The sequence below is a fragment of the Myxine glutinosa genome, chromosome 6, assembly GCF_964187855.1.
Source record: "Myxine glutinosa chromosome 6, kmMyxGlut1.1, whole genome shotgun sequence".
NCBI lineage: Eukaryota > Metazoa > Chordata > Myxini > Myxiniformes > Myxinidae > Myxine > Myxine glutinosa.
In genome coordinates this window covers 122147301-122171982 of record NC_136266.1, presented here as the reverse complement: position 1 = coordinate 122171982, position 24682 = coordinate 122147301, and the positions used below count along the sequence as shown (strand labels likewise).

The 24682-nt window shown below is 45.3% G+C and overlaps 1 protein-coding gene across 2 annotated transcripts in view; it reads right to left on the bottom strand.

Moving 5' to 3' along the window:
* The window catches only part of LOC137430247 (zinc finger protein 385D-like), a 161730-nt gene that overhangs the window by 135886 nt on the left and 1162 nt on the right, over nucleotides 1-24682 (bottom strand). The gene's annotated exons all lie outside the window — the stretch shown is intronic.

Below are 24682 nucleotides of genomic sequence, written 5' to 3'. Positions count from 1 at the left end.
GAGATCTTTTTAAATCCCTTCCCAGACTCGTGGGCATCTATAACCTTCTTTCTGAAGGCCTCAGAGAGCTCTTTTGATCTAGGCATGGTGATGCTGCACACTTCAACAACAAAGAGCAATCCAAACTAAATGTCTGAAGTTTAAATAAGACAAGTTCCTCCAAGATCCTCTCTAACAATGTTCGAATCATTTGCACCTGAGCTGGTGCACCTGATTCTAATTTTAGGTATTTGGAGTTGTGATAAATGTCGGGATGTACTTACTTTTTCCACATTCGAAATTTGCATTTATGTTTATTTAAATTATACAATGAACTACAAAATGTAAATGTTTCATGATATTTGTTATATTATATCACCTTTATCTATCAATATTGTTGAAATGAAGATCAAATAGCTGTATGTTGAAATATGTTGAAAAAGTCAAAACTTTACATGGGGTGTACTTACTTTTTCACGTGACTGTATATATATATATATATATATATATATATATATATATATATATATATATATATATATATATATATATATATGTATGTATGTATGTATGTATATATATTAGGGTGGTCCTCAAATGTAAACATTAACTTTTCTAAAGTGCTTTTCCATTTTTTTATTACACCTGTAGAGAGAACAAATTGGGTAAAATTTCATTTCATTTTGAAAACTTTTACCACTGTCACATGGCCCCTGCTAATCTGCTAATCAGCACTATACAGAAATTATTTCGGTTTGTTTCAGTTATGATGGCGAGTGCAAGTACTTCAAGAAGAGCAACCAGAAAAAAGAACCATGTGTGGCTGATAGGCTGCCATATTGAAAAACTACCAGAAACTCGGCTCCCATCTTGGCAAGAGATTCTGCAGCGATACTTTAAGCTACATCATGCGGAGAAATTGGATATAAGCAGTGCCGCAATAACTGTTGTTCGTGAGACATTATGCATCTGGGAGAAAGCACGGATCCCCACTGCAGATGAGCGGAATATCATTGCAAAACTAGAGAGAAAAGTAGAACAATACAGATCCATCCTGAAAGGAAAGAGCCGGCGATCTGTCCCTGAGATAAAGAAAGAAGAGCAGTTTCAAACCGGTCTACGTGACTTATTTGACATTGCTCATGTTGATGTCCTTGATCTGATCAAAATACCAGAGAACTGTGAATTCCTTAAGGCACAACGGGAGCCAGGTCGACGGGGCTTTATGGTTGGTGTTGACAAGGTGCTAGCAGGAAAAGAGGAGCGGACACATCAACGCGACAAGGTGTTGACTGAAAGAGAGCAGCATGAAAAAGAGAAGAAAGCAGCCCGAGAGGAGACTCTTGAGCTAGCATCATCAACAGACAGCAGTGCTGAAGCCAGTGATCATGATGACTCTGCCGTTCTATCTGCTTCAAAAAGGCAGAGCCGAAAGCGTGCAAGTAGCATTGTTACACCGGACCTAACAGCAGCTCTCAAACGCACCAAGGTTAGCGATCGATCAGCTGTTCACATCTTGTCAGCAGCAGCCTCTGCTCTGGGACACGACCCTTCAGAGTTGGCCATCAACCACACATCGATCAGGAAATCCAGGCGGATCCAACGGAAGACAATTGCAGGTGACATCCAGGCATCCTATGCTCCAAACACAAGTCTGGTGGTTCATTGGGATGGCAAGCTCCTTCCAGACGATGGGACTAAAAAAGTTGATCGCCTTCCTGTCATTGTCAGTGACCCACAAGGAACTGGAAAGCTTCTGGGTGTGCCAAAGCTGCCAGCAGGAACTGGACTAGCAACAGCTGCTGCTGTTATGCAATGCCTCGAAGAATGGCATTTGCAAGACATGGTGGCAGGTATGAGCTTTGACACGACAGCCAGCAACACTGGTTCAGCACTTGGTGCGTGCACTATTTTGCAGCAAAAGCTTGGACGACCACTATTACATTTTGCATGCCGGCATCACATTCTGGAACTAGTGGTAGAGGCAGCAATGGCAGCATTCAAACCATTTCTTGGTCCATCAAAAGGACCTGAGATAGCCGTCTTAAAGCATTTCCAGTCAAACTGGAATTCCATTGACCAAAGCAAGTTTAAGCCAATGATGCCTGATGACCTGGACTCTGTAGTTTCAGGTGTATTTTTAAGTTGCAAAGAAGATGTCGTTTCATTCTGCATCCAGAAACTGGAATCGGGCCAACTACGAGATGACTACCGTGAACTTCTTGAGTTGACTATTTTTCTGTTTGGTGAGCGTCCTCCGAGAGGATTCAGGTTCATGCAGCCAGGAGCCATGCATCGGGCAAGATGGATGGCCCGTGTGATTTATGGAATCAAGATCTACTTGTTCCGTGATCAGTTTCGACTGACCCCAAAGGAACTCAATGGCATAAAGCGTTTTACAGCATTTGTTGGAGCAGTGTATACCAAAGCCTGGTTCAGCGCTCCATCTGCTATTGGTGCTCCCGCTGGAGACCTAGCTCTCTTAAAAGCACTCATTTTCTATCCTGATTCAGTGATTGCCGAAGCCACCAGCAAAAAGCTTTCCAATCACTTGTGGTACCTCAGCGAAGAACTGGCAGGACTTGCTCTGTTTGACGATAGTGTTGAGCTTGATGTCAAGCGAATGATAGTAGCTGCTCTTAAAGAAGAATGCCAAGAGAATCCTCAACCACGGGTACATGTGGATCTTACAGCAAAAGAAGCCATCGCTGCCAAGACTGTTGTAGATTTTGTTACTTCTGCGTCACTGTGAATTTTTACTGCATTCAAAGTCAATACTGACTTCCGAGAAAAGGACCCTGGTGAGTGGGCCGATGACCCATCATTTCAGTCATCACAGCAAGTCTTGCGCGGTATTGCCACTGTCAACGACTTTGCAGAACGTGGTGCAGCATTAATATAGGACTACAATCAAGTCTTGACAAAGGATGAACAGCAGCGCCAGTACCTGTTGCAAGTTGTTGAGTGGCATCGCCATCAGTTCTCCGACGCAAAGAAGATAAGGAGGAAATAATTTACCACAGAACTTATTAATGAGGAATCAATGGTCTGGAGGACTCTTACTCTGTGTGTTTATGATGATTGTCATACATTCTTACTGATTTGGGATTACATCTGAGTGTTAGTTTATTAAAAACAATTTTGTGTGTCGATACTGAAACATTGTAATTTTCAACCCACGTGTGACGGTAGTAAATAAGGTCGTATAGAAACCATCTTTGGCACATTTCATTTTTTCACAATAAGGAACAATTGTAGCAACAAGCACCTGAAAAAAGTCCAATTTTATTTTTTGGTGTACATTTGAGGACCACCCTAATATATATATATATATATATATATATATATATATATATATATATATATATATATGTATATATATATATATATATATATATATATATATATATATATATATATGTATGTATGTATATATATATATATATATATATATATATACATATATATATATATATATATATATATATATATATATATATGTATGTATGTATGTATATATATATATCTATATCTATCTATATATATATATATATATATATATATATATATATATATATATATATATATATATATATATATATATATATATATATATATATATGTATATATATGTATATAGATATATATATATATATATATATATATATATATATATATATATATATAACTGTGAGAAATAGTAGAAACTCCACAGTACGAGCAGGGCGTCTCATTTGCATTAAATAAATAATCGGGAGATTAAATCAGACGTGGATGTAGCTTCAGGACGGTCGATCTTTAATTTTCGACAAGCTTTCGACCAACAAAGGTCTTCTTCTTAGTCTACAGAAACAACAGGCATGTATATCAGACAAGTATGTATAGTTATATGTGGGTAAGATGTGTGATATGTGTAGAAGATGCACACAAAAGGAAGAGCCATTCTAAAGCTCACTCACCTTCCCCCAGTTCAGCGGAAGTGAAGCGCAGCTTACAGTTACCGTTCGCATTACAGTTGGTGCACGTGCATATACAAATATAGAGATACATACATACATACATAAACACACAAGCATATTATATTCATATACCATTTATATTCATATAATATATTTATATATTTATTTATATATTTATATAAATGACATATAAAGGTAGAATGAATGAATGAGTGAATGAATGAATGAATGGGTTACGGTTAACAATTTGATTGGGTTGATGTAGGAACATTCTTTAATCATCAAAATTTATGCCATGAGGGATTTTTGTCCGAAGTTTATGTATCCAAAAGGACTCACGTTTCAGAATCGTGGTGTGTGATCGATTTGTGATTGATTCAATGGCAGAGATTTGAATGTCATTTATAGAGTGATCCGGTTGATTAAAGTGTATCGTGTGAGGTTGTGATTTGCCCTGACTGGTGTGGAAGTTATTGATTTCTGACCGGGTGTTATTAAATCGTGTGTAGAGTGTATTTTCAGTTTTTCCAACATATTGTTTGGTGCACTTTTGGCAAGTGATTAGGTATATGACCCATGTAGATTTGCAGTTCATATAGGAGGTAATGGGGAATTTTTGTCCAGTGCTAGAACTACAGAATTTGTTTCCTTCTAGTAAATGCTTGTGAATAATACATTTGTTTGCTGTGCATTCACAGAAGCCAGGGATCCTAGTTTCTTTGTTGTGGGGCTGTGGGTGCTTTGCTTTTACCAAGAGGTCCCTGAGTGTCCGACCACGTCGAAATGATGTTGGTGGAGGTTGAGGAAATGTGGTGCCGAGTGTTTCTGATTGATGGAGGAGAGGAAGGGCCTTATTCAGAATACTTGGCAATTGGAATGAGGTAGGAGAGTAGGTGGTTACCAGTGGGACACGGTTAGTTGCAGGTTTGGGTTTGTAAGTCAGAAGGTCTGCTCTCAGTATTCGTTTTGCTCGGTTTATTGCTTCTTTCGCAGAGTGAGGGTCATAGTTTCTTGCAATGAAGTGTGTTTCTAATTGGCAGAGAGAAGTTTATTCTGCCATTTTTGTTGAGCAAATGCGTCTTACACTGATTGCTTGACTGTATGGTATGCTTGCAATTGTATGTTTAGGATGAGATGAAGAAGGGAGAAGGTAAGAGTGAGTGTCTGTTGGTTTGGTGTATAGTTCTGTTTGGAGTCTGTTATTTTGAAGCGTGAGTGATGTGTCCAGAAAGTGAACTTCGGACTGTGAGCTGTCGAATGTAAACTTGATGGTCGGATGAATCAAATTTAATTCATTTTGGAATTGTGTGAGACTACGGGGGGATTTTGACCAGATGAACTGGATCCTCATCCTCATCCAACCTCATCACGGTATCTTGGAAAAATCCTGGGTACGTTATATTGATGACATCCAGTTCATCTGGTCAAAATCCCCCCGTAGTCTCACACAATTCCAAAATGAATTAAATTTGATTCATCCGACCATCAAGTTTACATTCGACAGCTCACAGTCCGAAGTTCACTTTCTGGACACATCACTCACGCTTCAAAATAACAGACTCCAAACAGAACTATACACCAAACCAACAGACACTCACTCTTACCTTCTCCCTTCTTCATCTCATCCTAAACATACAATTGCAAGCATACCATACAGTCAAGCACTCAGAGTAAGACGCATTTGCTCAACAAAAATGGCAGAATAAACTTCTCTCTGCCAATTAGAAACACACTTCATTGCAAGAAACTATGACCCTCACTCTGCGAAAGAAGCAATAAACCGAGCAAAACGAATACTGAGAGCAGACCTTCTGACTTACAAACCCAAACCTGCAACTAACCGTGTCCCACTGGTAACCACCTACTCTCCTACTTCATCCCAATTGCCAAGTATTCTGAATAAGGCCCTTCCTCTCCTCCATCAATCAGAAACACTCGGCAGCACATTTCCTCAACCTCCACCAACATCATTTCGACGTGGTCGAACACTCAGGGACCTCTTGGTAAAAGCAAAGCACCCACAGCCCCACAACAAAGAAACTAGGATCCCTGGCTTCTATAAATGCACAGCAAACAAATGCATTATTCACAAGCATTTACTAGAAGGAAACAAATTTCGTAGTTCTAGCACTGGACAAAAATTCCCCATCACCTCCTATATGAACTGCAAATCTACATGGGTCATATACCTAATCACTTGCCAAAAGTGCAACAAACAATATGTTGGAAAAACTGAGAATACACTCTACACACGATTTAATAACACCCGGTCAGAAATCAATAACTTCCACACCAGTCAGGGCAAATCTCTACCTTACACGATACACTTTAATCAACCGGATCACTCGAAATGACATTCAAATCTCTGCCATTGAATCAATCACAAATCGATCACACACCACGATTCTGAAACGTGAGTCCTTTTGGATACATAAACTTCGGACAAAAATCCCTCATGGCATAAATTTTGATGATTAAAGAATGTTCCAACATCAACCCAATCAAATCATTAACCGTAACCCATTCATTCATTCATTCATTCATTCACTCATTCATTCATTCTACCTTTGTATGTCATTTATATAAATATATAAATAAATATATAAATATTTTATATGAATATAAATGGTATATGAATATATGCTTGTGTGTTTATGTATGTATGTATCTCTATATTTGTATATGCATGTGCACCAACTGTAACGCGAACGGTAACTGTAAGCTGCGCTTCACTTCCACTAAACTTGGGGAAGGTGAGTGAGCTTCTGCATGGCTCTTCCTTTTGTGTGCATCTTCTACACATATCACACATCTTACACAGATATCACTATACATACTTGTCTGATATACATGCCTGTTGTTTCTGTAGACTAAGAAGACCTTTGTTGGTCAAAAGCTTGTCGAAAATTATAGATCGACTGTCCTGAAGCTATATCCGCGTCTGATTATATATATATATATATATATATATATATATATATATATATATATATATATATATATATATATATATATATATATATATATATATATATATATATATACATACAGACTTGGCATTTAATATGGAATATTTTTTTTGTGGGGGTGAACTTACTTTTCAAGATGTCTTAGAACCAAAAGTTCATTGGAATTATGTTGAAATTATTCCAGATTTTGTTAATGTGACCTTTAAAAGAAACAAAAACCACATTTGACATTTCAAAACAAATAAATTGATCCTTGAAAGTGATGAAAACTGATATCGAACTCAATTCATGGACAGTACTGTGTTAAACTTCTGTACGTTTTCCAGAAGTATCTCTTTATTTTGCACATTAGCCAAAATTTTTTTTAACAAAAACAACAAAAGTTAAATTACGACTGGGATTACGGACAGTAAAATTACAGTTCAGTACTTCGTGTAACCCCCACGAGCATTCAGGAGAGCAATTACATGTTGAGGCATGCTGTTCATGAGATTTGCCAAGGTTTGGACAGGAATTGCTTGCCATGCAGTGACATTTGCCTGCTGCAATTCACGCACAGAGGTCGGCTGCTGGTCCAAGTTGACGATTTGACGCGTTAATTCTGCCCACAAGTTCTCTATCGGATTCATATCCGGCTACAGGGCAAGCCACTCCATATGCTGTACACCACGGTCAGCAAGAAAGTGTTGGATCATGCGAGCACGATGAGGCCGTGCATTGTCATCTTGGAAGACAAAGTTTCCTCGAAAGGCTGCACGAGCAAATAGAAGCAATGTTTCTTCCAGAATGGCCGTGTACTTGAACTGGTTCAGGTTTCCATTCAGAACAACCAGGTCAGTTTTGCCCTCTGCATGAAAAGCAGCCCAAACGGTCACCCCACCACCTCCAGCTTGGACTCTTGGCACTATACAATCTTTGTTGTAGGCTTCATGCACTTGTCTGCACTCTCGGACGTGGCCATCTTGACGATAGACCAGAAATCTAGAATCGTCACTGAAGATCATGTGATTCCAGTGTCCTGGCTGCCATTGACGGTGCTCTCTGACCCGCTGCAATCGGTGCTGGCTGTGGTGTCTGGTCAGGCGTGGCTTTCTCAGGGGACGCCTAGCACGATAGCCTGCTTGAACCATTCATTGGTTGACTAGCCTTCTGGATACAGGCACATTTGTCAGTTGCTGCCACTCAGCCCTAAGCCGATTAGCTGACTTGGTACGGCCATTGCGGACTAACCGGTGCAGCTGGCGATCATCCCTCCTTGTGGTTCTGCGGGCACACCCTGGCCTCGGTATTGGAGTAGGGACACCCCTCTGAGCATTTCGTTTCAGGATCTTTGACACCTGACCTTGAGTGATGCCATACTGCCGAGCAATGGCACGCTGTTTCATGCCGTAATTTCGTAAAGCCACCACTCCATGACAAACAGCATTGTCGAGTTGACGGACCATCTCCAGAGGAAGCGGCAATAACTTTTGGAGACGTGCAGCAGTTGTTTTCCACTGATACAGAACGCAACAACCCTTGTATACCCGATTGTGAAGCCAATCATCAAATGCACCTGTCCATACATTTTGCCACGCCACCTGTGATATAATCCTGTTGTTGACTTCTTGCTGCGACAGACAATCAGTGACATGGTTCTTTTAACAAATAAATCACGAAAGTGTGAAAGAAACTCACCAGATTGATATACTGAGTTAAGAAAGTAAACCCAAGTCAAGAAAAAAAAAAATTCCATATTAAATGCCAAGTCTGTATGCATGTATATATATATATATATATATATATATATATATATATATATATATATATATATATATATATATATATATATATATGTATATATATATATATGTATATATATATATATATATATATATATATATATATATTTATATATATATATATATTGTTGGGTTTTTGAGAACCCTGCACTTAGTAAATTGTTGTAAATATACCCTTTGTAAATAATTCTCTTTGTAAATACCTCCATTTCATTGTTAAGGTCAAAGGTCGTCTGCTAGTTAGTCCATGAACAACACGTAGCGAACCATAGGCCCTCTTCGTAGTTATTTCATTATTATGTGTTTCAGGTAAGGCTGTGTTTCCAATAGTTGAATCTGCGTTGCATCAATCAAATAAGATAGGTCCCTTTCGTTCCCTTCAAAAGCGGTGCGAGTGGTTTGCTATCCCCACAAGACGCCATTGCCATGTGCTCCATCTCGGAGAAGAAGGGGGAGGAGCCACCAGCACGGGCGTGGCACGTCGACTCGTCATGGGAGGTGGAGTCAGCCAGCCCTGACCGGCCAACGAGCACCCCGGTGAGCCACCTGGTAGGCGTGTTCTCAGAGCTGGCGGCTTGATACCGCCGACAGCAATAAAAGCAACTGAAAGGGACTGCTTAAGAGAGCCACGTGAGGAGGTTCATGAGAGAGATGCGTGAGGAGGTTCATGAGAAGGAGGGAGACAGGAGCATTGAGCAGCTTGTTGAGCATTAGCATCGTTGGAGTGGAAGAGTCGGTGCGCTAGGATCGCCAAGACAGCGGCAACATAAACCGCGCTGCCTGCCGGGTTTTCGCGGCTGAAACCATATACGTGGGGCCGCCACTGGCTGCTCGTTTTCCAGCCCGGAGCATGGATTTGAAGCGGACCTCCTCCCTGAGCTTTTCCTCCGAACCTGCTTCCAGCCATTCCTGCCTGCAATTCCCTTGTCGTGTAAGTCTGTTGTCTGGGGTTTAATATAAGACTGTTTTAAGGCTGCCCTGTGTATCTTCTTCTTCTTCTTCGCCCAGTATATTACTTTCGTTGCTCTTCCTTTGGTTTGTTGTACATAATTAATAAATACCTGTTATTTCTTACCCCCTTTTGGTTTCATTCTTCCCCGATCGCTTTAGTCTTTTCCTGATTGATTACCTGTGGCACAATTTGGCCAACGCTCGGAATCGGGTTTAGTCCCTTGATAACGGCTCGAACCGCGGATTGCTAAACCGCTCGGCAAATACCATCTTGTCCGTGGTTCGAGCGGTACTTGTCTCACTGTTTTGCGGAGGGATTAGTGAAAGTATTCGGGAGAACACCTTGACCAATAACCCTGATCAATCCCACCCCGCAAAAGAGCGTTACAAGTACCAGGACCGGTCAGACGGCCAGTTTAACAGGACAGGGGGATTAACCCCCCCTTGCTAACGGGAGTGCCGTCCCCCGGATCCGTAACAATATATATATAATATATATATAATATATATATATATATATATACGTATATATATATATATATATATATATATATATATATATATATATATATATATATATATATATTTGTCGCACAACCCCGGTTAACACCATAGTCGTGGATGGCACAAACGGTCTTATTGGAGGCAATGACCAAACACGGATTTTACTATGGTCGCGTGGGAGGAAGGAGGAGAATGGAAGCTGCGCAAGCGCTTAACTGCGACACTCCGACCCTGCAGGGGCAATCAACTCAAGCGGGCACAGGTTTGAATGGGAAAGGAAAATAATACAAGGGTTTATTGAACAGAACGCAGGGACAGGAAAACGCGATAATAAATCCAATAAGAAACCTAAATTGGGATCCCACACACTGACTTCAGAAACAAGACGAGGGAATATGAATACGAAAGAAACTAATTGTCTCGTCGTGTAAAATGTAATCGCGGAGATCGGGCCTATCTGGTCTTTGTCGTCTTCAGTGTAACACGGCCCCGCGGCCCTATCCATCTGCCTCCGAGCACCACCAGGCCTCGTCGGTTCAATGGCACACCACGAGGTCCCTCGCTCCCAAGGTCCAACGCAGGGCTGCACGAAGCAAGCGAACTCCACTCGGGCTGCCGGCCGGGACTAAAGCTGCTCAAGCTGTAACTTTCCACTCGACCAGGGACAGGACCCTCCAAACTCGGGATCGCACCGGGATTGCCAACTCAAGCCATGAACTGCGAACCGAACTGCCGCGCAACTGCTCTGAACCAACTCGTGCTGCGCAACTCTCCACACCCAGACTTGCATTCGGCGCTCGCTGATCTCTCCTCTCGACCCAACAACCACGAACCAACTGCTACGCAACTCACTCACTCGAACCAAAGTCCTGCCACGCCTCATATCACTCCGCGGCGGTGACGTCAGCCTTGGCGCACCACCCAATCAGTGGCCTCCACCAAATTACAGGCCTGTGGTGTGGTCATAACATGTGGCAATCGAGGTGGATAGGCCTGTCAGAGGTGTAAATGGCGGCGGCCATTGTCGGCGGTGTCCCGGCCTGGTTTCTTCCTAAGTCATGTCAGGTAAGGGCGTTATTTAGTGTTGCACTAAGGACCTGTCTGAATGTCTATGTTGGTCTGCAGTGCCAAAAGGGACAAAGGTTTGGCTAACCAGGTGAGGACACACAGGGGCTCTACTCTTTAATCCCTAACTCTACTTAACACACGAACCTCCTGGTAGATTCACAAGTATACTGCTTACCCCGACAAAATGCCTACACATACGAACTTAAAGGTACATAGTGGGTTCTAGCTATCACGACATCTCGAAGCATGTTACCTATTGAGATATTGCTGCTCTACTTATTGCTCTAACACATCGACATAACACAGCCCCCCCCCTCCCCGGACCCCCCCTGGAACCGTAGCTCCTGCAAGGTTCACTTCAGGGCGCTACCATCCCATTCTTAACGCTTACCGTCACACACTTAATTAACCTATGAAATAAATCAGGAGGGCTATGGGAAGTGAGTCGGACTACTTACCTACACTTACCTAACAAGCTAAACCCCTTAACGATCATGCAATCATGTATTTACATTTTCCTCTTTGTTCCTGCGGAGGGAGGTAACAACAACACACAAAAAATCTAACTTAACCACAAACCTTATCAAACTTACAAAATTCAAAAACTCTATACACTTATACATACCACAGTCTACAGACCGCGTCCCCTGGTGGATGCCACAAGACACAACCTTACTTGCGGGGCCATCCCCAATGCGCCCCTAAATTTCCACGGGCCCTGTCCAGATGTTGCAGGTGAGTGACATGGCTCGGTGGATTTCGCCCACATTCGTTCAACACAAACCCCTTAACCACTCATTCTCATTCCACCACTCATTACCGCATTTCAAAAATCAACAAAGCACTTACTTCACTACACCCCACTGCAGGACCATGGCATTGATGTCATATACATGTGTACATTCCTTTTCTTCTGCTAGGCAGCGGGGAGGTACCACACAAAAAGATGGTGGGGGCGCTTCAGGCTGTGGTGCCCGTAGTTCCAAACACAAGTCAATTGACTTACAAGTTCATTGCACCCACCACCCCCCCCCCCCTTTACCTCTTGGCCCCGTGACAGCCCAACAGCCCCTTTCCACCGTTACCTCGCCGGTGAGGGTCTCCACACACACCAGGCTCCGTTGCCTCCTGCTGCCGCGCAGCTCCATGGGTCGCCGGGGGTCTCCTTTACCCCAGGGCGCCAAACCAGACCCTCCACCGACGAGCTCCAATTTCCAGATACCACTGGCTGCCAGGGGTAATTGCCACAGAGGGGGGGCCGCAGGCATCGCTCCTCAGAGCTTGATCTGTACCTGCGGATACACACACCTTCCCCACGCACAAGACCCCAAAACACACTTCCTCCCCCGCTGCCATTCAATTCTCAACACAATTCAGCACAATTCCAAAGATGGTGTAAAAGATGTTACAAGGGTTGCCATGGCCTGCTGCATGTGAAATCCCCCAATTCACATTTACCATTACACATTTTCAAAAGCACATTTCCAATAATCACCACTCATCCTCAGTTTCCATTCTCACGACCACATCAAAACACATAACCACAACACCAACACAAACGCCACCCACAAGACTCTGTGTGGCACACATTCCATCCCCCTCACCGGCCATGTCATCACTCTCACCCGCCTCCCAACTCCAAATTACATGTCCCCAAATTTCTATAAGCAAGTCCTGACGCCTGGGACAGTAACCATCAAGGCCTTACCCCTACCTTGATGTACAGGTAACTTCCGGTTGGTCAAGTCCAAAGGTGCCATCCACCCATCACAATCCCAAAATTTACCATTGGGATAATCAAATTTCTCCAAATTTCTCTTTTGTCCACTACACTGGCAGGTATGTGGGTCCGCATCCAACGGTGATCATCACTACACGACTACCTGTGGCCACGACAGCTCTGCACCTCTACCGTGCAAGGGTCATCGGGACAAGGTGAGCAGTCAAAACGCCAACATGGCCCCATGAGTGTCCATAAGGGTGCGACCCACCATCCATCCCTCGGCCCCCCTGCGGGGAACACAGCTGCACCAGCCCCAGCTGGCCAATGTGGTGAGCACCTGCTGCCACAACACATACTACCGCACACACAACCTCGGCCCTGGGGGAGACGGTCCCAGTGCGTGGCATTCCCCTCACGTCACCTACGCTGCCCTCTCGTCCCCCAGTCCACAGAACCGCAGCCCCCCAGTGCTCACCCACACGACCACACCAAGGTCCAGTCGACAGCCATGCTCCACCAGGAGACCCACCCAGAAGGCATGGTCCACACACCTCGGACACCCATAGCACCACGTTGACCCTCAACGACACAACTACATCCCCATGACTCCACGTCCCAAATATTGGCGCAGTCGCCCCCGCAACCAGTTGAAGGCTGTGTCTTGCTACCCTATCAATTTCATCACAGCCTCCAACACTTTGGTCTAACACACCTGGATCAATAATGGCGTCACTGTGCAGTGACCACCATTTCTCCACAAAATTCACCGTTAAATTTACATCTAACCCACAGATTACCCATGCCATTCGTTTTTCACATCTTACTAAACTCACCAAAGAAAGATGCTTTGCCATACACATGCCAGCCGAGCATGGCCCATATGCTCGGCTCGTTACACATCTCCCGATTCAACAATCCCGTGGCTCTCTTCCCAAACCGAGAGTCCATAAATCATAACGGAGCATCTGTGGAAGGTCATTCTCACCATCATGTTCCAGAGATGCCCCAATGGTTGTCCGGCAGGCTGTCTCATTCCTGTCCATTCGGTTCGACCCGCGTCCATAGACCAGCCAGCATGGCAGGCCACCACATGCTGGCTGTCTCAAAGTCTCAGGGAGAGGGTGTCTGGCCGCATGCCCGTGTGGTCACCACATCAGGCCCAAGTGGGCTGTCCGCAGTGCCACCATCAAAGCGCGACCCATGACACCTCCCCCTAGTGGTCCTCAATAAATGCCATTCCAGGCTTGAGAAACCACCTCGGACCCCCTGAAGGTCTTAACCCCCACCAGGGTCCGGTGACCCTGCCGGCCTGAGCCACCCGCTCGGACGGTGCCCTGACGGACAAGGGACACAGCAACACTCCACCAGACCCCCCATGGGGCCCAGGTCGTACCATACCACCCATGGCTGGACCCCATGTCCAAATCTCGCCAGCACAGCCCCCCAGCTGACTGGCATACCCAAATTTTGAAAGGGGCAAATTTTGCCCGAGGCCATCTCCCATGACCTCCCGTAGTCCACATTCCGCAGCCCGGGGACCAACTCCCTCCATGGCTGTGCCAAATCCATTTCCCATTTTAATTTTATTTTAACTTTCCTTTTTAAAATTTTGGTCCCCCGTGCCAAACCACAGCTGCAGGTAACAACTCCTACAGGTTGTTCCACCCCTCCCTGCAGCTGGTCCAAATTCCCTACGGGGACCAAATCATCTGAGGCTCGATCTCCCGATCCTCCAAGATCCAAATCCAGCCCGGAGCCAACACACTCCTCCAACTGGTCATTCAATTTCGGAGCCTCTGTTACCCAATTTGTGTTCGTGGTGAGGGTCCCCTTGGTCACCTCAACCACCTCCTCGGACCAACTCACCTCATCACCCAGGCTCCTTTGGGCCTGAACAAACTCTACCTCCATGGGACTGTCCCAGGTCCCCAGCCACTGAATCACATCATCCTCATCATCATCCCCCATCAATTCCGGCTCCGACAGGACTTCCCCAATATCCCCAATAAATACCCGGTCCGGCTCCATTACACGGACCCCCAATAACTCTACCCCCCGTTGCTCTGCACCACCGCCCTGGTGCTGCACCACTCCGAATTCATCTCCCGGTTGGGGTGTTGTGACATCACCCGGTCCCGACAAACCTCCAGGCCACGAGGTGTGAAATATCCCCCATTTACCTCTGCAACTGCAGTCTTCCCATCTACCTGTGTGCCCTCCACACTCACCTGTATGCATTCCCCTTTCACCTCTTCACATGCCACAATCAAATCTTCCCCATTTACCTGTGGGCACTCCACGTTCGCCTGTGTGCATTCCACAATTGCCATTCCCTGTTCCTGAGCCTCGTGCACATCTGTATGGGCCGCACTCTCTCCCATTCCCAATTTGGCTTCCCCCCGTTCCGATTCAAATTCTGCCACCTTTGGCTTCTCCTGTGCCCCAATGGCACCATTCGTTCGTCCTTCCCTCAATTTACTCGTACATTCATCAATTTTGTTAATCAGTCCCTCAATTTTTCCTTCCAATTGTTCAAATCCTTTCCTTCATTTTATTCCCTTGTTCATTCATTTGTCCATTCATCACCTCCATTTTTCCCTCCAATCCATCAATTTTGCTGTCCATCCCTTCGATTTGTTCTTTCAATCCCTCCTTTAATCCTTCAAGTTGCCCCTCCAATTCTTCCTTTAGCCCCTCAATTTTATCACGATGGGCATTCAATTCTCCCGTCAACCCCTCAATGTTTCTGGTTTGAGCATTAATTTGCTCCTTCATTCCCTTCATATCAATCTTTTGTTCATCCATTTTGTTATTCATTTCTCCCATATCTTTACTCATTTTGTTTTCCAGCCCATCAATTTTATTACTCTGAGCATTCAGTTCCCCTTTTAACCCATCAATTTTATTTCCCATTCCTTCAATTTGCACTTTCAATTCTCCCTTTAATCCCTCTATGTTTTTGGTTTGGGCATTCAATTTTCCCGTCAACCCCTCAATTTTCTGGTTTGAGCATTAATTTGCTCCTTCATTCCCTTCATTTCAATCTTTTGTTCATCCATTTTGTTATTCATTCGCTTCAAGTCTTCCTTCATTCGATCACTCATTCCTTTCATTCCTTCCCTACATTCATTCCCCTGGGACTTCATTTTGTTTTTCAGCTCCCCAACTTGATTTCCCAATCGCTCACCCTGAGCCTTCATATCTCCCTTCAATTCCCTTTTCATTCCTCCCATATTCATTTTTATATCAATTTTCCATCTCCCAATTATGTTATCTATTCCCCAAATTTCTCTTTTCAATTCCCGACTGGCTCGCTCACTGCTCTCACTCTGAGCCCTCATGTCGTCCTTCATTTATTTACTGGCTCGCTCACTTTTCTCACTCTGGGCCCTCATTTGATACATTCATCCTTCATACATGGCCTGAAAATCCATCGGGGCCTCCTTGATAGCAGCGGGGGAAACTCCATCACTACCCGGAATTCCCCCATCTACATCCGACCCACTCCCTATGCTTCCCACATCTTTCATTCTCCTTTCCATACCGCTCACCTCCTCCTTCGTAAAGGAGGTCGCTTTCCCGCGTGGCTTTTCCAACAGGAATAAAATAAAATTTTAACTGACGCGCTGTTCGCGTCTCGTAGCTCAATCAACTATGCAAATTTCCGCCTCAGACTACAAAAAATTTCTTTCCAAATTCTCCACACTCCGACACCAATTTATTTTTCTTTTACTACGGGGTTCAAATCCCACTACTGACTACCAGTTGTCGCGCAACTCCAGTTAACACCAACGTCGCGGATGGCCTAAATGGTCTTATTGGAGGCAATGACCAAACACGGATTTTACTATGGTCACGCGGGAGGAATGAGGAGAATGGAAGCTGCGCAAGCGCTTAACTGCGACACTCCGAACCTGTAGGGTCAATCAACTCAAGCGGGCACAGGTTTGAATGGGAAAGGAAAATAATACAAGGGTTTATTGAACAGAACGCAGGGACAGGAAAACGCGATAATAAATCTAATAAGAAACCTAAATTGGGATCCCACACACTGACTTCAGAAACAAGACGAGGGAATATGAATACGAAAGAAAATAATAGTCTCGTCGTGTAAAATGTAATCGCGGAGCTCGGGCTTATCTGGTCTTGGTCATCTTCAGTGTAACATGGCCCCGCGGCCCTCTCCGTCCGCCTCCGAGCACCACCAGGTCTCGTCGGTTCAATGGCACACCATGAGGTCCCTCGCTGCAAAGGTCCAACGCAGGGCTGCACGAAGCAAGCGAACTCCACTCGGGCTGCCGGCCGGGACGAAAGCTGCTCGAGCTGTAACTTTCCACTCGACCAGGGACAGGACTCTCCAAACTCAGGATCGCACCGGGACTGCCAACTCAAGCTGTGAACTGCGAACCGAACTGCCGCGCAACTGCTCTGAACCAACTCGTGCTGCGCAACTCTCCACACCCAGATGCGTTCAGAGCTCGCTGATCTCTCCTCTCGAACCAACAACCACGAACCAACTGCTGCGCAACTCACTCACTCGAACCAAAGTCCTGCCGCACCTGGTATCACTCCGCGGCGGTGACGTCAGCCTTGGCGCGTCACCCAATCAGTGGCCTCCACCAAATCACAGGCCTGTGGTGTGGTCATAGCACGTGGCAATCGAGGTGGATAGGCCTGTCGGAGGTGTACATGGCGGTGGCCATTATCGGCGGTGTCCCGGCCTGGTTTCTTCCTCAGTCATGTCAGGGAAGGGCGTTATTTAGTGTTGCGCTAAGGACCTGTCGGAATGTCTATGTTGGTCTGCAGTGCCAAAAGGGACAAAGGTTTGGCTAACCAGGTGAGGACACACAGGGGTGCTACTCTTTAATCCATAACTCTACTTAACACTCGAACCTCCTGGTAGATTCACAAGTATACTCCTTACCCGACAAAACGCCTATACATACTAACTTATAGTGTAGCAGCATAGCAAACCTGTTGTGCATTTTTTGATACAAGCACCAAATTTGGCACAAATGTACATTAATATGTTGCGAACATTTTCAGATATTGGGCCACTTGAAATTCCGTAATTTTTTTTTTCAAATTTTTTCAAATTTCGTAATTTCAAATTTTTCGGGTGACACCGTCACAATTTCGGTCTTCGAGGCCGGCTGATATAGTGGGGCGGCTTAGCCCAAATATTCAAAATAATTGTGCATTTTGTGATACAAGCACCAAATTTGGCACAAATGTACATTAATATGTTGCGAACATTGTGTGGTCAGCAATGAAGACGAGAGTCTGAATTACATGTATGCAAAAGACCTTGTGAACCAGTGAAGCAAATACACAGGTAAGCATGAATTAAATCTAGGGCATGATATAATTTCCATGATGTTTACCTCTACACTCAATGGTGGAAGGAGGTAATGTTTTGATCCCAGCTTGTCTGTATGTCTGTTTGTCTGTTAGTCCACAAAATTCCAGACAAAGCTTGTAGTAGTGGTAGTTGTAGTGGTAGTGGTGATAACAGAAATTGTTATATAGAACTGAACTTATATTATTATTATATGCAGAAAATAACTTCATTTCTATATGCCCTGCAGTGGACAGGTTAATTGGTTTATGGACTGAAGGGGTCACCCTGGTGTGCACTGCTGTGTTCTGCCTCACTGAGTTGTTCAGGTATGATGTACTCAGCACAAGCTTCCGGTCGGCCCGGAGGTGGGGGTGCGGGGCCTGTCACGGAACGTCAAAACAAACGGCCTGCCGGGGCCGCCCAAAAGTCGGGCGTGAGGGGCGCGTCCACTAATGGAACGCCTCTCGCTTCCCAGATCGAGGGCCACGTGGTCAGGAGAACCTCGTCCCTTCCGGTCACACTTTGCCTATCGGCCGGCCTCGAAGACCGAAATTGTGACGGTGTCACCCGAAAAATTTGAAAAAAAAAATTACGGAATTTCAAGTGGCCCAATATCTGAAAATGTTCGCAACATATTAATGTACATTTGTGCCAAATTTGGTGCTTGTATCACAAAATGCACAATTCTTTTGAATATTTGGGCTAAGCCGCCCCACTATTAAAGGTACATAGTGGGTTCTAGCTATCACGACATCTCAAAGCATGTTACCTATTCAGATCTAGCTGCTCTACATATTGCTCTAACACATCGACATAACAATATATATTATATATATATATATATATATATATATATATATATATATACATACATATATATATATATATATATATATATATATATATATATATATATATACATATATATATATATATATATATATATATATATATATATATATATATATATATATATATATGTATATATATATATATATATATATATATATATATATATATATCTGTGCAGTGTCTGTCTTGTCTGGTCTTGTCACTGAACTACTCCCTCAAACTTTTGTGAAATCGTACCAAAGTTCTGGTATTCAATTATCTCTCCCATGGGTATGTCCTAAGGGTATTTTTTTTAAAATAAAAAAGTAGGTTTTTTTTGAAAAAATGTTAGATTTTTATTTTTTATTTTTTATGTTCAACTTCAATTGTTTATAAAATGTAATATCGCGTATGTATGTGGTTGTATATATGTGGTTCATCGTTTTCCATTCACCCTTTTTGCCCAAGTCATTCATGAACCGGCTGTTTATATCTGACGTTCTACTGAAGGCGGCACAGGAATGTGGAATTTATTGGTTTATCGTTTCCCATTCGCCGTTTTTTGCCCAAGTCATTCACGAACCGGCTTTCCATGTCTGAAGTTCGACTGAATGTGGCACAATAATGTGAAATGTATTGGTTCCATGGTTTAACATTCACCGTTTCCGCATTGTTTGTTTGCCTTTGGATTCCCACCTGTGCATAGCACGGGTATCTCGCTATCAATGTACATAACTATCAAATTTTACACAATGTGTTTGTGTGCGTGTGTGTGTGTGTGTGTGTGTGTGTGTATGTGTGTGTGTGTGTGTGTGTGTGTGTGTCTGTGTGTGTGTGTGTGTGTGTGTGTTTGTCGGTCCCCCTTCATAAGGGTAGGTTTTAAAGGCTTTGAGTAGTGCTTTTGGAGAGATTTGATTGGGGGGGTTTAATGGCAATCTTTGAACACAGTTAAAAGACCTAAAAGACTCTGAGGATGCAAAATACCCCCAAGGACTCAGAAGACCCCGAAGACCCAATGGACCCCAAACATCCAAAATATCCAAAGACACGAAAGACCATGAAGACCCAGAAGACTCCAAGGACTCAGAAGACCCCAAGGACTCTGAAGACCCAAAATACCCCAAAAAGCCAAAAGACTGAAAAGACCCTGAAGACCCAATGGGCCCCAAACACCCAAAATACCCCCAAAGACCCAGAAGACGATGAAGACCCAAAAATACCCCAAAGACCCCAAAAATCCAGAAGAGCCAAAAGAGCCTGAGGATCCAAATGACCCAAACAACTGCAAGGACCCAAAAGACCCCAAGGATTCAGAAGACCCCCAAGGACTCTGAAGATCCAAAATACCCTGAAGACCCAAAATACCCTGAAAGCCCAATGGACCCCAAAGACCCTTAAAGACCCCGAAGACCACAAAAAACCCTGAAGACCAAAAAGATCGAAAATATCCAGAAGACCGAAAATACCCCAAAGACCCAAAATACCCCAAAGACCCTTAAAGACCTCAAAGACCCAAACAATCCAAAATACCAAAAAGACACAGAAGACCCTTAAAAACCCTGAGGATCCAGTGGACACCAAATACCCAAATTACCCCTAATATCCTAAAATACCCCAAAGATCCAGATCGAGGACCCAAAATACTCAAATGACCCAAAATACTCCGATGAACCAAAAGACCCAAAAGACCCTGAAGACCCAAAAGACCCAAAAGACCCAGTGGACACAAAATACCCCAAGGACACAAACGAACCCATGGACATAAAAGACCCCAAGGACTCCGAAGAACCAAAAGAAGAGTAATCATGCCTCTTACATTGGAATTGTAGACGGTGGCTTGTAAACTGAGCCTCAAGGTCGGTGTACAGAAGCGGTATTTTTTTTAATCACAATAAATACAAGGCAGAGGGAGGTGAAATTTGCTGTACATGATGTGCAATGCACGCAGAGTAAAATGAGTGTTCATTTACGTCTGTATGATGTCTAATAAATAAAGAAGATACAAGCACACCTGACACGAGGCCCAGACTTCAGACTTTGGCATGCTTACGCGACTATACTATCAAAAATTGTTCCAAGCCATCATTTTTAACGTGCTTTATATATATATACAGACTTGGCATTTAATATGGCATATTTTTATTTCTTGACTTGGGTTTACTTTCTGAACTCAGTATATCAATCTGGTGAGTTTCATTTCCCCTTCGGTGATGTCTTTGTTGAAAGAACCATGTCACTGATTGTCTGTCACGGCAAGAAGTCAACAACAGGATTATATCACAGGTGGCGTGGCAAAATGTACGGACAGGTGCATTTAACGATTGGCTTCACAGTCGGGTATAGAAGGGTTGTTGCGTTCTGTATTAGTGGAAAACAACTGCTGCACGTCTACAAAAGTTATTGCCGCTTCCTCAGGAGATGGTCCATCAACTTGACAATGCTGTTTGTCATGGAGTGGTGGCTTTACGAAATTCTGGCATGAAACAGAGTGCTATTGCTCAGCAGTTTGGCATCACTCAAGGTCAGGTGTCAAAGATCCTGAAACGAAATGCTCAGAGGGTTGTCCCTGCTCCAATACCGAGGCCAGGACGTCCACGCAGAACCACAAGGAGAGATGATCGCCAGCTGCACCGGTTAGTCTGCAATGGCCACACCAAGTCAGCTAATCGGCTTAGGGCTGAGTGGCAGCAACTGACAAATGTGCCTGTATCCAGAAGGCTAGTCAACCAACGACTGGTTCAAGCAGGCTATCGTGCCAGGCGTCCCCTGAGAAAGCCACGCCTGACCAGACAACACAGCCAGCGCCGATTGCAGTGGGCCAGAGAGCACCGTCAATGGCAGCCAGGACACTGGAATCACGTGACCTTCAGTGACGAGTCTAGATTTCTGGTCTATCATCAAGATGGCCACGTCCGTGTGTGCAGACAAGTGCATGAAGCCCACAACGAAGATTGTATCATGCCAAGAGTCTAAGCTGGAGGTGGTGGGGTGACCGTTTGGGCTGCTTTTCATGCAGGGGGCAAAACTGACCTGGTTGTTCTGAATGGAAACCTGAACCAGTTCAAATACAGGGTCATTCTGGAAGAAACATTGCTTCCATTTGCTCATGCAGCCTTTCGAGGAACCTTTGTCTTCCAAGATGACAATGCATGGCCTCATCGTGCTCACAAGATCCAACACTTTCTTGCTGACCATGGTGTAGAACATATGGAGTGGCCTGCCATGTCCCCGGATATGAATCCGATAGAGAACTTGTGGGCAGAATTAAAGCGTCAAATCGACAACTTGGACCAGCAGCCGACCTCTGTGCATGAATTGCAGCAGACTATTGTCACTGCATGGCAAGCGATTCCTGTTCAAACCTTGGCAAATCTCGTGAACAGCATGCCTCGATGTGTACGTGCTCTCCTGAATGCTCGTGGGGGTTACACGAAGTACTGAACTGTAATTTTACTGTCTGTAATCCCAGCCATAATTTAGCCTTTGTTTTTGTTGAAATTTTTTTTGGCTGATGTGCAAAATAAAGAGATACTTCTGGAAAACGTACAGAAGTTTAATACAGTACTGTCCGTGAATTGAGTTCGATATCAGTTTACATCACTTTCAAGGATCAATTTAATTTGCTTCGAAATGTCAAATGTGGTTTTTGCTTCTTTTAAAGGTCACATTAACAAAATCTAGAATAATTTCAACATAATTCCAATGAACTTTTGGTTCTAAGTCATCTTGAAAAGTAAGTTCACCCCCCAAAAAAAAATATTCCATATTAAATGCCAAGTCTGTATATATATATATATATATATATATATATATATATATATATATATATATATATATATATATATATATATATATATATATATATATATATATATATATATATATATATATTTATATATATATATATATATATATATATATATATATATATATATATGTGGCGGACACGAAAGCTCACTGGCGTGATGACATCATTCCGCGCGCCAAGTGGGCGGCGGCCACGCCCGAGGGGTAGGCGTGGCCGCGGGATATACACCGGGCGCGCAGCCCGGAACGCTCCAGTGTTACAGTGGAGCTCTTGAATAAAGACTCTTACAACTTACCGCATTGTCCAATTCCTCCTTGCTAACAAGCAGCGCGCGTAACACCGCGCTTCATTGGTGACCTCCGACGTTCTGGTCAGTCGTCTCTGACCACCCGAACCCGCCACAGCCATGGCAACCAACACGGTAGCGATAAAGCTCCCCGAGTTCTGGGAAGCTCAGGCGGAGATCTGGTTCCTGCAGGCCGAAGCCCAGTTCAGGCTTCGAGGCATCACGGCGGACGAGACACGCTACTGCCACGTGGTCGCCTCCCTCGGGGCCGGCACGGCCGCCCACGTCGTGTCGGTCCTGAGGAACCCACGCGGCATCGACTATGCCCGGATGGCGGCGGACCAGGCTGCCGACCCCGACGTCCAGGCCTTGCGGACCGCCGTTACGGGCCTCCGCATCACCGAGGTGCCGTGTGACAGCGCGGGCACGGCCCTCTGGTGCAACGTCTCCCTCGGGCGGCCTCGCCCCATCGTGCCCGCGAGCTGGCAGCACCAGATTTTCGACACCATCCACGGCCTGTCCCACCCGGGCACGAGGGCTTCCCAGAGGATGATCGCCGACACGTTTGTCTGGCATGGCCTCCGGAAGGCCGTCTGCGGCTGGGCCAGGACGTGCCTCGCATGCCAGCGCGCGAAGGTGCACCGACACACCCAGGCCCCATTGGCCCCGTTTGCGGTGCCGGAACGTCGGTTTGACCACGTTCACGTGGACCTGGTGGGACTTCTGCCCCCCTCGCGGGGTTTCACCCACGTCCTGACCATGATGGACCGCATCACCCGGTGGCCGGAGGCCGTGCCTTTGGCGTCAATGACGGCGGCGGACGCCGCGCAGGCGTTCATCGCCACCTGGGTCGCCCGGTTTGGCGCCCCCTCGGACATCTCGTCCGACCGCGGCCCCCAGTTCACCTCGGAGCTCTGGGGGTGGTCGCGCGGGGGCTCGGGGTCCAGCTGCACTGCACCACGGCCTACCACCCCCAGGCTAACGGCCTGTGCGAGCGGTTCCACCGCTCGTTGAAGGCCGCACTCCGGGCGACCCTCTGCGACGGCGGCTGGGTTGACAGGCTCCCCTGGGTGCTGCTGGGCCTCCGGACGGCGCCCAAGGACGACCTGCGCGCATCCGCGGCGGAGTTGGTCTTCGGGCAACCGCTGCGGATGGCGGGCGAGTTCCTCCCCGACTCCACGGCACCATGGTCCGCGGCGCAGGAGTGCTCCGCGCTGCAGGAGACCGCCAAGAGGTTTGCCCCGGTGCCCACGGCGCACCATGGGCACCCACCTACGCACGTCACCCTGGAGCTTCGCACCGCGGAGTACGTCTTCGTCCGGCACGACGCCCACCGGACACCACTGCAGCCCCCGTACGATGGGCCTTTCCGCGTGCTGGAGACCGGGGTGAAACATTTCACCTTGGACATCGGCGGCACTCCTGACCGTGTCTCCATAGACCGCCTCAAGCCGGCCCACCTCGACGTGGACCACCCACCGC